Raw genomic sequence first — 14,308 nt, forward strand, 5'->3', positions numbered from 1 at the left:
GAATCGGAAATGATGTCACTAGTCCTAAATTCATTCTAAAAGAAACAGAACTAGTGATGTCACCTCCAAAATCTTGTCTGTATTTTCAGGCACAAACAAACCCGTGACACACTCCTTATACTTGCATGTGTGATATTGGTTACATCACGATCTTTGTGCATTTACCAGGATGACATAAATGTTTTCCTCCTGACACATAGATTACTCTTTTTCTGCCATTTATCCCATTTTGTTCAGGGTGGATACATTTCTTGAAATTTGTTTTTTATTCATTCTGTAATTGTACAATCCTTATTGGTTAACCAAATAAATAACATCAACATTTTGGGATAACCAATTATCCATCCATCCATTTTCCAAACCCACTTATCCTGAGCATGAGCTATCCCAGAAAGCACTGAGCCAAAGACAGAATCAAAAACTGGACAGGACGCCAGTCCATCACTGGGTGAGCAGACTCACATAAACCCACTGGAGCCAATTTAGCAACACCAAATCATCTAACCTGCATGTCTTTGGGCAGTTTCAGGAAACCAGCGCAGCTGGAGGAAATCCCGGTGGACACAGAGAGAACATGCTGTATGTTGTGTGGCTGTTTAAAACAAGACTGATGCTGTAACGTAATTTCAATGAAGAAAATGTACATTTCCATTGCATTCCCCTTCAAATGACTCCACTACTGCATCTACACACCTCAGCATTCTGGTCTTCCACTGACTAAAACAGTGCTGTTTAAAGGAACACTTTTTAATCAGAGTATAGCATCAAGTCAGTGAAACATCTGGCATATTGATCTGGTCAGTTAAGTAGCAGAGGGGGTTGTTAATCAGTTTCAGCTGCTTTGGTGTTAATGAAATTAACAACAGGTGCATTAGAGGGGCAACAATGAGACAACCCCCAAAATAAGAATGGATTTAAAAGGTGGAGGCCACAGACATTTTTCCCTCTTCATCTTTCCTGACTGTTTTTTCACTAGTTTTGCATTTGGCTGTGGTCAATGTCACTACTGGTAGCATGAGGCGATAACTGGACCCTACAGAGCTGGCACAGGTAGTCCAACTTCTCCAGGATGGCACATCAATACGTGCCAATGCCAGAAGGTTTGCTGTGTCTCCCAGCACAGTCTCAAGGGCATGGAGGAGATTCCTCCATGTAACTCTAGGAGAGCTGGACAGAGCCGTGGAAGGTCCTTAACCCATCAACAGGACCGGTATCTGCTCCTTTGGGCAAGGAGGAACAGGATGAGCACTGCCAGAGCCCTACAAAATTACCTCCAGCAGGCCACTGGTGTGAATGTCTCTAACCAAACAATCAGAAACAAACTTCATGAGGGTGGCCTGAAGGCCCGATGTCCTCTAGTGGACCCTGTGCTAACTGCCCGGCACCATGGTGCTCGATTGGCATTTGCCACAGAATATCAGAATTGGCAGGTCCACCACTAGCGCCCTGTGCTTTTCACAGATGAGAGCAGGGTCACCCTGAGCACAAGTGACAGACATGAAAGGGTCTGGAGAAGCCGTGGAGAACGTTATGCTGCCATTAACATTGTTCAGCATGACCAGTTTGGTGGTGGGTCAGTGATGGCCTGGGGAGGCATATCCATGGAGGGACACACAGACCTCTACAGGCTACACAACGGCACCTTGACTACCATTAGGTATCGGGATGAAATCCTTGGACCCATTTTCAGACCCTATGTTGGTGCAGTGGGTCCTGGGTTCATCCTGGTGCACGACAATGCCCGGCCTCATGTGGCAAGAGTATGCAGGCAGTTCCTGGAGGATGAAGGAATTGATACCATTGACTGGCCCCCATGCTTGCCTGACCTAAATCCAATAGAACACCTCTGGGACATTATGTTTCGGTCCATCCAACGCCACCAGGTTGCACCTCAGACTGTACAGGAGCTCAGTGATGCCCTGGTCCAGATCTGGGAGGAGATCCCCCAGGATACCATCCGTCATCTCATTAGGAGCATGCCACGATGTTGTCAGGCATGCATACAAGCACATGGGGGCCATACAAACTACGGAGTACGATTTGGAGTTGCTGCAATGAAATTTCAGCAAAATGGACTAGCGTGCCGCATCATTTTTTCACTTTGATTTTCAGGGTGTCTTTGAATTGAGCCCTCTGTATGTTGATAATTTTCATTTCCATTAAACAATGTGGCATCCTTTTGTTCCTAACACATTACCCAGTCCATATCAGTATAGATATCCAGCAGGAATCTTACCATTATGGGAAAAGAAGCCTTTACAGGAAAGGAGGTGCAACCCCGCCAGGTTGATGGTAGATTCCTAACCCAGTCAGTACAAACAAATAATGGATGGGAAATTAATTTCCCAGTATAAAAGGGGGTACTGCTTCTCTGGTTTGGCTCCAGTATGGACACCTGCAGGGTGTTCTGGGAACTGGAGTTTTGAAGAGCAACTCTGTTGGGATCCCTGGGTGCCACCAGGGGGCATAAGAGTAACTCTCCATGTTTTAGGGGACTTACATCTGCTCAAATTGTGTAACACCGTAATCCCAGAAGTACTCTTGGGTCTGACATAAAAGAAACCCTCACATTCCTGAAAGGTGAACAAGATTTAGAAGGTAGTGAGACAAGCTTGTGGAGGAGGACGGATGAAGAAAAAAGGAATTGGTGTGTGCTGTATTTTTGATTTGAAGCCTGGAAAAGGTATTGTTGTTAATAAAGCTTTGTTTAAAAGAATTTGGAACTATCTGCGGGTGAGTTGTGTTTGAAGTCAGGGCAATGAGGCGCACCGAGGTGTCACCTCGCATGTGCGTCTGGGAACAAACTTCCTGACTCTGGTAAGTTAGAAAGTTCTACCTCGAGGGGGCACTGATGCTAACAATATTGTCTCTTTCCCCAGTAGGATCAAAGGGCCATGGAAGGAAGATGCCTAACTATGAGCCACTAGTCCGGAAGACTCCACCCCTCTGGTGCCAATGCTATTAAAATCAGGCCGCCAGGGAGCCAGGTGTCAGACCTTCATAAGAGATAGAGGAGGGCAGAGTTTCCAAATCCCAAATCACACAAGCCAAAGAAGAAGCAAGGCTAACCAGTGCAGATTTTTTTTTATTTTGTTTTTTTGGCACATGGTTGTATTTCAGTTAAGATTAAACAGGATGACATGGCTGGCAACACAACATTTAACCTGCCTGCGACAGTTTGCTCCTGGCCACATTACTATATACTGTTTCCTAATATATACAATATTTGGCAACAGACTGAGTTAGATGGAGCGGTGTGAATAACTTCTGGAGTTATCATGGAATGTAGGGGCAGACCTGTATGACTGGCAGATTGGGATGGTGGTTCTGTTCGCAGGGGACCAGAATATGTGCTTCTAGTACTGAAGGATCATACCTTTCAACCTATGTGAAAAAGCAAGATGTTGTCACAGTGATTGCATCCTGGGCATGGAACAGCGAATTAGCTCTGGGTCTTTAGATGTTCAAGGGGTCGTAGTAATTTGGCAGTCCTGTCATCATGTTCTTTGTGAACTTGTAAAAAGCTTATGACCATTTACCCTAAAGTATCTTGCGAGCAGTGCTATGCAATTATGGGTGTCTGTGCCTACTGCTGTGTTCTTTTCAGTCGCTGTATTTGTGGAGGCAGAGTAGTGCTTGCATGGGCTAAATGGCATTATGCTGAATCTGTTCATTATGGGTCTGTTTGATTAGATCAAGACATAGGTTGCTCAATAAAGACATAACCTCCGATCCTACAAAGGTTTCCAAAATTTTTTCGAACACTAATTTCATTTAGGCAGGGTATCATTTATATCTTCAGGGACAGGCAAGGTTAATCGGTCATTTCTGTCAAATCCTAATTTTTAGATGATTCAGTCACACTAAATGTGATGAATGAGCACTTCTCCCAATTGTGCAACATCTCCTGAGTCAACAAATCACTCATTATTACATTGCAGAGAGTTATCTCACAGGGCTCAATAAAATAGTCAGTGTTTAGTCAAATGGTTTCTGAGAGAGCTATAACCTGATTTGTTTTTGAGATTGGTAGAAATATATACCATATTTCTAATCTAAACATGACTGCCAGAAAACAGAAATGTTAGAAAATACTGCATGCGACCCAAAAAAAAGAAATTTATTAACACACTTTGTTCAATGGTCAAATTTCTACTTGCAAAAACCATGTGACGAATATATTAAATATTGTTTAGCAGCTTGATTTTTCTCTGTGGAATGAAGAGGACAAAAAATGGAAAGGCCGTTGGTCCAGATGACATACCTGTGGAAGCATGGAGGTGTTTAGGAGAGATGGTAGCGGAGTTTTTAACCAGATTGTTTAATGGAATCTTGGAAAGTAAGAGGAAGCCTGAGGAGTGGAGAAGAAGTGTACTGGTGCCGATATTTAAGAATAAGGGGGATGTGCAGGACTGTAGCAACTACTGGGGATAAAATTGATGAGCCACAGCATAAAGTTATGGGAAAGAGTAGTGGAAGCTAGGTTAAGAAGGGAGATGATGATTAGTGAGCAGCACTATGGTTTCATGCCATGAAAGAGCACCACAGATGTGATGATTACTCTGAGGGTGTTGCTGGAAAAGTTTAGAGAAGGCCAGAAGGAGTTGCATTGTGTCTTTGTGGATCTGGAGAAAGCATATGACAGGGTGCCTTGAGAGGAGCTATGGTATTGTATAAAGAAGTCGGGAGTAGCAGAGAAGTATGTAATAGTTGTACAGGATATGTACGAGGGAAGTGTGATAGTAGTAAGGTCTTTGGTAGGAGTGACGGATAAATTCAAGTTGGAGGTGGGATTACTTCAGGGATCAGCTCTGAGCCCTTTCTTATTTGCAATGGTGATGGACAGGTTGACAGATGAGATTAGACAGGAGTTCCTCTGGACTTTGATGTTTGTTGATGACATTGTGATCTATAGTGAGAGTAGGGAGCAGGTTGAGGAGACCCTGGAGAGGTGGAGATATGCTCTAGAGAGGAGAGGAATGAAGGTCAGTTGGAACAAGACAGAATACATGTGTGTAAATGAGAGGGAGGTCAGTGGAATGGTGAGGATGCAGGGACTAGAGTTGGCGAAGGTGGATGAGTTTAAATACTTGGGATCAACAGTACATAGTAATGGGGATTGTGGAAGAGAGATGAAAAAGAGAGTGCAGGCAAGGTGGAATGGGTGGAGAAGAGTGTCAGGAGTGATTTGTGACAGACGGGTATCAGCAATAGTGAAAGGGAAGGTCTACAGGATGGTACTGAGACCAGCTATGTTCTATGGGTTGGAGACAGTGGTACTGACCAGAAGGCAGGAGACAGAGCTGGACATACCAGAGTTAAAGATGCTAAGATTTGCAGTGGGTATGACGAGTATGGATAGGATTAGAAATGAGGACATTAGAGGGTCAGCTCAAGTTGGACGGTCGGGAGACAAAGCCAGAGAGGCGAGATTACGTTGGTTTGGACATGTGCAGAGGAGAGATGCTGAGTATATTGGGAGAAGGATGCTAAGGATAGAGCTGCCAGGGAAGAGGAAAAGAGGAAGGCCTAAGCAAAGGTTTATGGATGTGGTGAGAGAGGACATGGAGGTGATGGGTGTAACAGAACAAGATGCAGAAGACAGAAAGATATGGAAGAAGATGATCCGCTGTGGCAACCCCTAATGGGAGCAGCCAAAAGAAAAAGAAGAAGATGATACTCATATAGACTTGATCAAGATTTTTCATCCATTTGTAGACACTTTCATACTGTGATGAATGTCAATAATGGGTCTGCGCTCCAGTTACAACTTTGACCTACTTCAAGGGACAACAGCATGCTACATCTTCTTTGTTGCTTACAGGATTGAAACCATTCAGTTTCTTGTAGCCTGTGAGATGGCATTAATGGTGACTCTTCATAACATTATCCATTATCCTTATCTCCCAGCATACTGCTGAACGGCATCATGGAGTGGACACTAAGGAGACTCAGGTCTTTTGATGTATGCAGCAATCTGCTGGAAATGTTCTGCCAGTCCATAGTAGCCACTGTGGTGTTCTACGCTACAGTCTCCATGGAAAGCAACCTGAGGTCAAAAGCAACACAATGACTGAACAAACTTATCAGGAAAGCTTGCACTAGCTTGTGAACCCTGGACACAGTGGAAGCTGTTGTTGAAAACAGGATTAATTCAAAGTTAAATGCCATGATGAAAAATCCCTTCCATCCCCTACAGGAGGTGCTTTCTTGGAGCACTGTTAGCCACAGGCTCATTCCATCACTGTGTGCTATGAAGCAACTCTGGAGGGTCTTTTCTGCCCACTGCAGTCATGCAATTCAATGCTTCCCCTCGATGTACTTATTAAGTTCATTTTTATTTACTTATCTAATTTAATCTAAAAATAAGCTTGTCAGCTCAGCTTCTGTAACCTTGGTGGCTGGTCGTGTTCTTACAGTATATGTGGGGATGATGCAGTCGCTGCACATGACGAAAGCCTAGAAATGTAAGTGATTTTTGTATTTTGCACTGTGTAAATAAAATGTCCACTACTTATTATAAATAATTGTAAACTCACATGTAATGCTCAGTTATAAAGTTAACTTCTTCAAAAGTGCTAAGCCTTACTTGACAACATCAGACACACAGCAGAAACAAATCTTGAAGGGAATTATGGGGACATTGTCAGTGCACAGTGCTCATCTATAATTGATTAAGTTAAGCTGCTTCCCCATGCACCTCTGTTACAGTTATAATAAAAAGTTTGGGAACTCCTCTTAATTCTTTGGATTTTTGTTTATCATTGACTGAGCTTAAAAAGTAGCAACTTCCTTTTAATATATGACATGCCTTATGGAAACAGTAGTATTTCAGCAGTGTCATTAGTTTATTGGATTAACAGAAAATATGCAATATGCATCATAACAAAATTAGACAGGTGCATAAATTTGGGCACCCCAACAGAGATATTACATCAATACTTAGTTGAGCCTCCTTTTGACAAATATAACAGCCTCTAGACACTGTCCTATAGCCTTTGAGGAGTGTCTGGATTCTGGATGGAGGTATTTTTGACCATTCTTACATACAAAATCTCTTCAGTTGAGTTAAATTTGAAGGCAGCCAACTTTATGACTGATGCTTGAACATTGTCCTGAAGAATTTGTTGATATTGGGTTGAATTCATCCAACCCTCGACTTTAACAAGGGCCCCAGTCCCTGAACTAGCCACACAGCCCCACAGCATGATGGAACCTCCACCAAATTTGACAGTAGGTAGCAGGTGTTTTTCTTGGAATGCGGTGTTCTTCTTCTGCCATGCAAAGCGCTTTTTGTTATGACCAAATAACTCAATTTTTGTCCCATCAGTCCAAAGCACTTTGTTCCAAAATGAATCTGGCTTGTCTAAATGAGCATTTGCATACAACAAGTGACTCTGTTTGTGGCGTGAGTGTAGAAAGGGCTTCTTTCTCATCACCCTGCCATACAGATGTTCTTTGTGCAAATTTCACTGAATTGTAGAATGATGTACAGATACACCATCTGCAGCAAGATGTTCTTGCAGGTCTTTGTAGGTGATCTGTGGGTTGTCTGTAACCATTCTCACAATCCTGCGCATATGCCACTCCTGTATTTGACCTGGGTTTAACAGCAACTGTGCCTGTGGCCTTCCATTTCCTCATTACATTCCTTGAAACTGACAGTTTAAACCTCTGAGATAGCTTTTTGTAGCCTTCCCCTAAACCATGAGACTGAACAATCTTTGTTTTCAGATCTTTTGAGAGTTGCTTTGACGATCCCATGCTGTCACTCTTCAGAGGAGAGTCAAAGGGAAGCACAACTTGCAATTGACCACCTTAAATACCTTTTCTTATGATTGGACACACCTGTCTATGAAGTTCAAGGCTTAATGAGCTAATCCAACCAATTTAGTGTTGCAAGTAATCAGTACTGAGCAGTTACATGCATTCAACTCAGCAAAATTACAAGGGGACCCAAATTATTGCACAGCCAGTTTTTCACATTTGATTTAATTTCATACTAAATACTGCTTTGCTAAAAATCTTTGTTTGGAAAACACCCCAGTACTCAGATGTTCCTAGGAAATGAAAGACATACCACAGTTATCTTTTTTGTTGAAAGTAGAGCAAATTATTATGCAGGCTGAGAGGGGTTCCCAAACGTTTTCATATGACTTTATGTGTAAATTATTATTTTAACATTAGATCTTTTGAGGTCTAAACCGGAATATGAAGACACCTCATTTAATTGAACTCTGAACTGGTTTGGACTCTGTGTGTATTTATACTTGTAGGGTAGCTTTTTTGGGTTCAAGATGAACATTGCTGCACGATTTACTACTGAGGCTGATTGTAGGCTAATCCAGATGGCCAATACATACAGAAGAGACAGGCATTGTAGTGTACAGTGCTGCAGTGCATAATAACATATGGGTTGATGCTATAATGTACAGTTCACGTGGTAAAAAATATGCACTGATATTAGAAGATTTTAAAGAATTTCTGAGGTTTTTAATTTTTAATTGCAGTATGGATAAAACAGCATGCTTTAGATTTAAAGCCTTCAGTATGAATCTTCAAAATTGCACTAATAGGTGATATGCTAATATTATGGCAGCCAAGGGGCTCATTACCAAATATCTAGCTGATTATTATATTTCTTACCTTGGGTTATTTCAGCACACATGCTTGCATTGTGTTTTTTCAGCTAACTGTTGACGTTAATTCACTGATGAGCAAAACAAAATACAGCTAGTGTTCATTTAAGATTGGAAATAATAATATAATATGAAGAGATAAAAGGGCGGATTAGTGAGAAACATTATGTTCTCTCTATTTACAGTGGATTCAGGTAAATATTTAGAACCTTTCACTTTCTGCTCACTTTACTGTGCTGTTGATTTAATTTTAAATAGATACAATTGCCAGTTTGCCCATCAATCTACACTCAATAACCCATAATGACAAAGTGGAAACATGTTTTCAGAAAAATTTACCCTTTTTTAAAAAATCATAAACTGGAATCTATCATTTATCTAAGAATTCAGAACCTTAACTTAGTACTTTGCAGAAGCCCCTTTGGCTATAGCTTCGAGTCTTCTTGGGTAAGTTTCTTTGAGCTTTGTTCTCGTTATTTGGACAGTTTATCTTATTCTTCCTGGCAGATCCTATCAAGCTTCATTAGATTGGAAGCCTCACCACCATTTGATCGTGGAGGTCTACAGAGATTTCCTTAGACTTCATGGCCTGTTTCTTTAATCCTGACTGTGAATTGTGGGACCTCAAATGCACAGGTGTGTGCCTTTCTGAATGATGTTCAGTCAATTTAGTTTGCTTACATCAATGAGGGATTTCAGTTTTTGATTTTTAATAAATTTTCAAACCAAAGCAAATTTTCACTTTGTTGGGTTACTGTGTATAGACTGTTAAACACAAATGATAGATTAATCCATTTAAAATTAAATCTACAACACAATAAAGTCTGCAGAAAGTGAAGAGGCCTGAATGCGTGCTGAATTCACTGTGTAGTTCCTACTGAGTTTTATGATTTACGTGTTTGCTCAATGGCCTTTTTTCTCCTCTTTAAAATGACTATTTTTTTCTATTTTGATAATGTTAACAAAAAAAAAATACTGTTTCTGCATGGCAACAAAGAGTTTTCAATTGCGTGAAAGAGTACAAAATGCCTCAAGAGCAAAACAAATCTACTGTGACAAATAAGAGGACTTTGCAGTTTTGTAACAGTGAATGCTTTTCCATGAATTTACGTGAGCATTCATATCTTGAGATTACTGCTGTCAAATGACATTTTCCCTGCACAGTAGATAAAGCAGACATGCATTTGCTGGTGTTTTATTGTACCTTTGTGAACATTTGTCCCTCATTTGTTCATCGCTTCTAACATTCCTTTGAAACTAACAAACCACATAAAGTACTAGCTCGGAACAAATTGAGTATTGATGCTTTTGGGATTATTTATTTATTGCCTCAACTGTGCCAGACTATAATATACAAAGGAAAGGATCTTTATTTATACATAAGTGGCAGGGTCACCATGACATAACATCATTTCCTTCAGGTTACCGAACCCGCTTAACCAGCAGCATTTGATGCAAGGTAGTAATCAACTTTAGAGTGAATGCCAGTCCATTGCTGGGCACGCTCTCTCACACTCCTACTGTATGCTCACTTCAAGAAGATCAGTTCAGAGCTGCCATACGTAATTTACAAATCTTTGGGATTATGATGTGAGGTCTTGCAGAGTCAGAGGTGTAGCAACACGACAGGTGAGGCAGGGAAGCACCTGGGACCCTGACTTTGGAGGGGACCCCCGAGGGTGCCCGTTTACATAGGTACTCATTGCAACGACAAATCTGCAGGAAACCCCTTTGACACATTGCATCAACATGCTACAATGACACAACTGGAAACCCTGGCAGCCCAATCTCTATTATGAAAAGTGTTTGTGATGAACATTACTTTTTTAGCAAGATTTAATATATTTAGCACAATTTTCATAAATCATGAAGGGAATTTACATGTCTGGAAGCAAAAAAATGTGTTAAAACAGGAACGGGAGGAAAAGGAGAAGCAGGATAGTGATACGTTTTAAAGCATCTGTAGTTTTGATTCATTAAGCATGGCGATATATGAACATCTCATAGACTCTGAACAAACAGACACAAAGTGTTGTACAGCAGCAGAGGACAATAGCTGAGAACTTACCTGGAGCACAAAAGTAATCAATTCCATCAGTAAAAGCAAAACTTCAATAGGAATAGAAGAGGCCCTTCGACTACAAGAAGAAACCAACAGCCTGACAAAGGTGACAACAATGAACTCGGCACTAAACGTAAGTTCAATTTATTCTTTTCTTGTTGAGCCGAGAGCACATCTATATTTTGGATAATCAGCATAGAATTGGTCAGTAAAATATGTGCATTGGAGGACTGTGATTATTACCATGAGCACCTTGAGTTTATTTTGAATTTTACTTACTTTGTTTTACTTATTTAAATTTTTAAAATTCACTTTATTAAATGATTGTTTTTCTGTTTTGTTTACAAATCTTATATTTATTGTGTTGTTTTCATGGTATAATTTGTTTTTCCACAAAATTAAAATAAGGGGATTGTGTTAGATTTTGTGCCAAATTAATAGTAATACATTTTAGCCTGCTGGGAATTCAGGTATTGTGAGTTGGGGGTTTCCCATGGAGTTTTTTGCCAGAGACCCCAGAGTCCCTCAAATTGTCACTGTGTAGGATATGGCAGTATGGGCAGAAACTGGTGTTGTGCTATGGAGGTTATCACACCATTAGCACTGGGCAATTAATAGAGGGACTAGCAAGAATTTAGACCCCAGAGTCTATGTGGTTGAGTGGTTGATATTCGTTAGTATATCATAATCAGGAGCACGTTGGAATTTAAATGTCAACATTTTCATTTAGTTTTGAGATGTTTGTTATGAACACCTGAGAGGAAGAAGATGTTAACCAGGAGAAGACAGCCACCTTTAAAAGAGAAAGGCATATTTGTAATCTAGGGGCTGATGTCAAGTTCAAATTCTAGAGGACACTTTGGCTACAAAGAGGAGAGACTCAGTGCTTAAACAAAAAATAATCTCTTAAGAAAAAAACAACAAAATCTGCTTTTAAACTTTGTGTTTTGACTTGGAATGTCAATTTATTCAACTGATAGCCTGACAGATTAAACAATTTCTACGTATTGAATCAGGCTACATATTTGAAAAAATGCTTTGACCTTTATAGAAACATCTTGAAAATCTCTGTCATATACAAATAATTCATATCTCTGTTCTTTGAAGCTTCAATACTAGTAAATGGAGCATGAGGAGTACCTGGGTACACTGAAGGGAAGCGTGCCAAGACCCTGAGAGTGGTTACCAAAGGGCTCCCCTTGAAAACCCTTGATGACTAAGGCTTAGAGGGAACTCTGTAAAACGACCAAGAGTGTAGAGTCTTTAGGTGAACAGAGACCAGCATTCAGCTGGTAGCAGGTAAAGCCAGGCTGGGGAAGAATAAAGGAACAAAATGTGAAGAAGTTAGTGGTTTTTATGCATAACATTTGCTAGCCAATTGGATAAGCCACCCCACCAAGTAAAACTAGGCATTATGAAATAAGGGTACTTTAAAAAAATAAAAGAGGTGTGAGGCTTCTAAAAAACCCATACACTGGGACAGAATCTTCTCTGGCCTGTCTGGAGATAGACGTAACCCCACACAGCCTGACCCTAAACTCTACATGCTTGGCTTTGGCCTATGCACACCTCAAAGGAGGTCCAGTTTTAAAAGTACAAAATATATCTTAAAATGTCACAAAAATGCACTATAAGGGAGAGAACTTGTAAAAGCGTTGCTCTTGATAGAGAAGTCCAATTCAATATCTTTATTATTAAAAGGTGTTTTCTTGAAATAAACAAAAGAAGAAACAGCACAAAGGCAAAAATGCATAGGCACAAAAGAGTTTGCCTAATCAGGCAACCCACAGCATCAAATCTTAATAGGAAAACCCAAATACAGAAGCAAATATATCTAGATAAATCAATACTTCTAATGCACTCGCTGAATGTCAATGAACTACTGAAGGATCTCCTCCCCAGCCTCAGAATATAAAGGCTTAGGGCAGGCCGTCAGCAGTGACATCACCCTAGCTCCACCTCTTGGAGGTTCCACCCACAAAATAAAAGAAGCATTGACACATTTAAAGTGAAATACATAATACATAATTAGAACATTAAAATAACACAATTAATAACAAAAAATATATAAAAATAAGAAACACAAGACAAACAGTATTTCAAAAACAGCACAAATATAAAAAAGAAAACAAAATATAAAGTTAAACTAGAGCAATATCCCTGGCTGAACCATAACACTTGGCGGACGTCCCTTTCTGATACCCATCTCCACCTCCTTAACTTATTGTTCAGCCTAAACATCACTCACGTAATTTATATTCGACTCTTCTGGAGACACAGCTGGGTTTTCTCTTGGACTTCATATTGACTCCTCAGACTACACTGTGAATGTAGACTATAGCTACTGTGGCAATATTTGCAATAAATTGAAATTAAAATATTCATGACTGGTATGAATATAGCTAAAGCTGTTAAGAAATGAGCATTACAAATTATACATATTAACAAGGTGAAATTCAACAAGAAGGGTGCTCTTAAACGAAGGGATGTTAAACTTTTTAATCTGAAGACCCCAAGAGAAAATCAATACCATGCTGGGACACAAGAAGATGATTATACTATAATGACAGCAGAGCCACACATAGTCAAATAATAATGGCCAAATAAGGAAAACAAGCAAAATGCTTTGTTTCCATTCATGTATATTTCTGAAAATATATCAGTAAATGAGAAAAGTCGATAGCAAACATATGCGTGGGGACCTAAAAATTGCTGGAATCAGCAAATAGCATATGAGTATGGTGTAATTATCCACTATGACACTAGGTATTGTATGCCTACATACTGTAATCAGTTCTGGCAGGTGGCATTGTGCTAAGTCAAGAGCATATCTCTGACATTTATACTACAATCGCAGTTGTGACTTCAGTGATTTTTTTTTGACCAAGCCTAAAAAAGCACATCATATTGAATGATCACCAAAATGATGATGATATAGTGTATTGTGTATTTTAAGTATTATGCCTTGAAGACGAGTCCTACCAACAAAATAAAATTTTGTTATGTGTATGCTTAATGACAATAAAGAATTCTACTACTTCTATGATGTAATTTTTGCAAATTGACAGACACGTTAATAAAGAATTTCCCTATGAAATGACTGTTAAACAGCAACATTACACCGAACTGCTAAGTTGTCTGCAGGAAAGCATCAGGAAAAAATACTTTCAGAGCAGTGGCACATGCAAAACTGCATTTTGCACCATAGCCATTGCCTTGCCAGCCAAAGAGTTTTTGACCAGAACTAATGTTGTTGCTGCTTTACTCCACACCCCCTGTCACCTCATCTATATATATAATTCACAAAGTCGACGCCAGAGGGGGAAGACACCCATGAAAGCACGCACACCAAAACAAGACACCCATGAAAGCACGCAGGAAGGGGCGTGAATTCACTAAGCCGCCGACAAGTAGGAAGGAGCCACGGCCACTAACTCTATGACCATTGGATACGACGACAACTCGCAGAGCTACACCCACTAACTGGGACGCGACGCCTCGGAAAAAACGGCGTCATTTATGTTCATCTGTTGTACGCTACACATAGACCTCTGAGCCATGTTGAGTTGGGGGCAGCAAGTCTTTGATAGGCTGCAACAAAATGATG

Source organism: Erpetoichthys calabaricus, chromosome 4 (genome assembly GCF_900747795.2).
Source record: "Erpetoichthys calabaricus chromosome 4, fErpCal1.3, whole genome shotgun sequence".
NCBI lineage: Eukaryota > Metazoa > Chordata > Cladistia > Polypteriformes > Polypteridae > Erpetoichthys > Erpetoichthys calabaricus.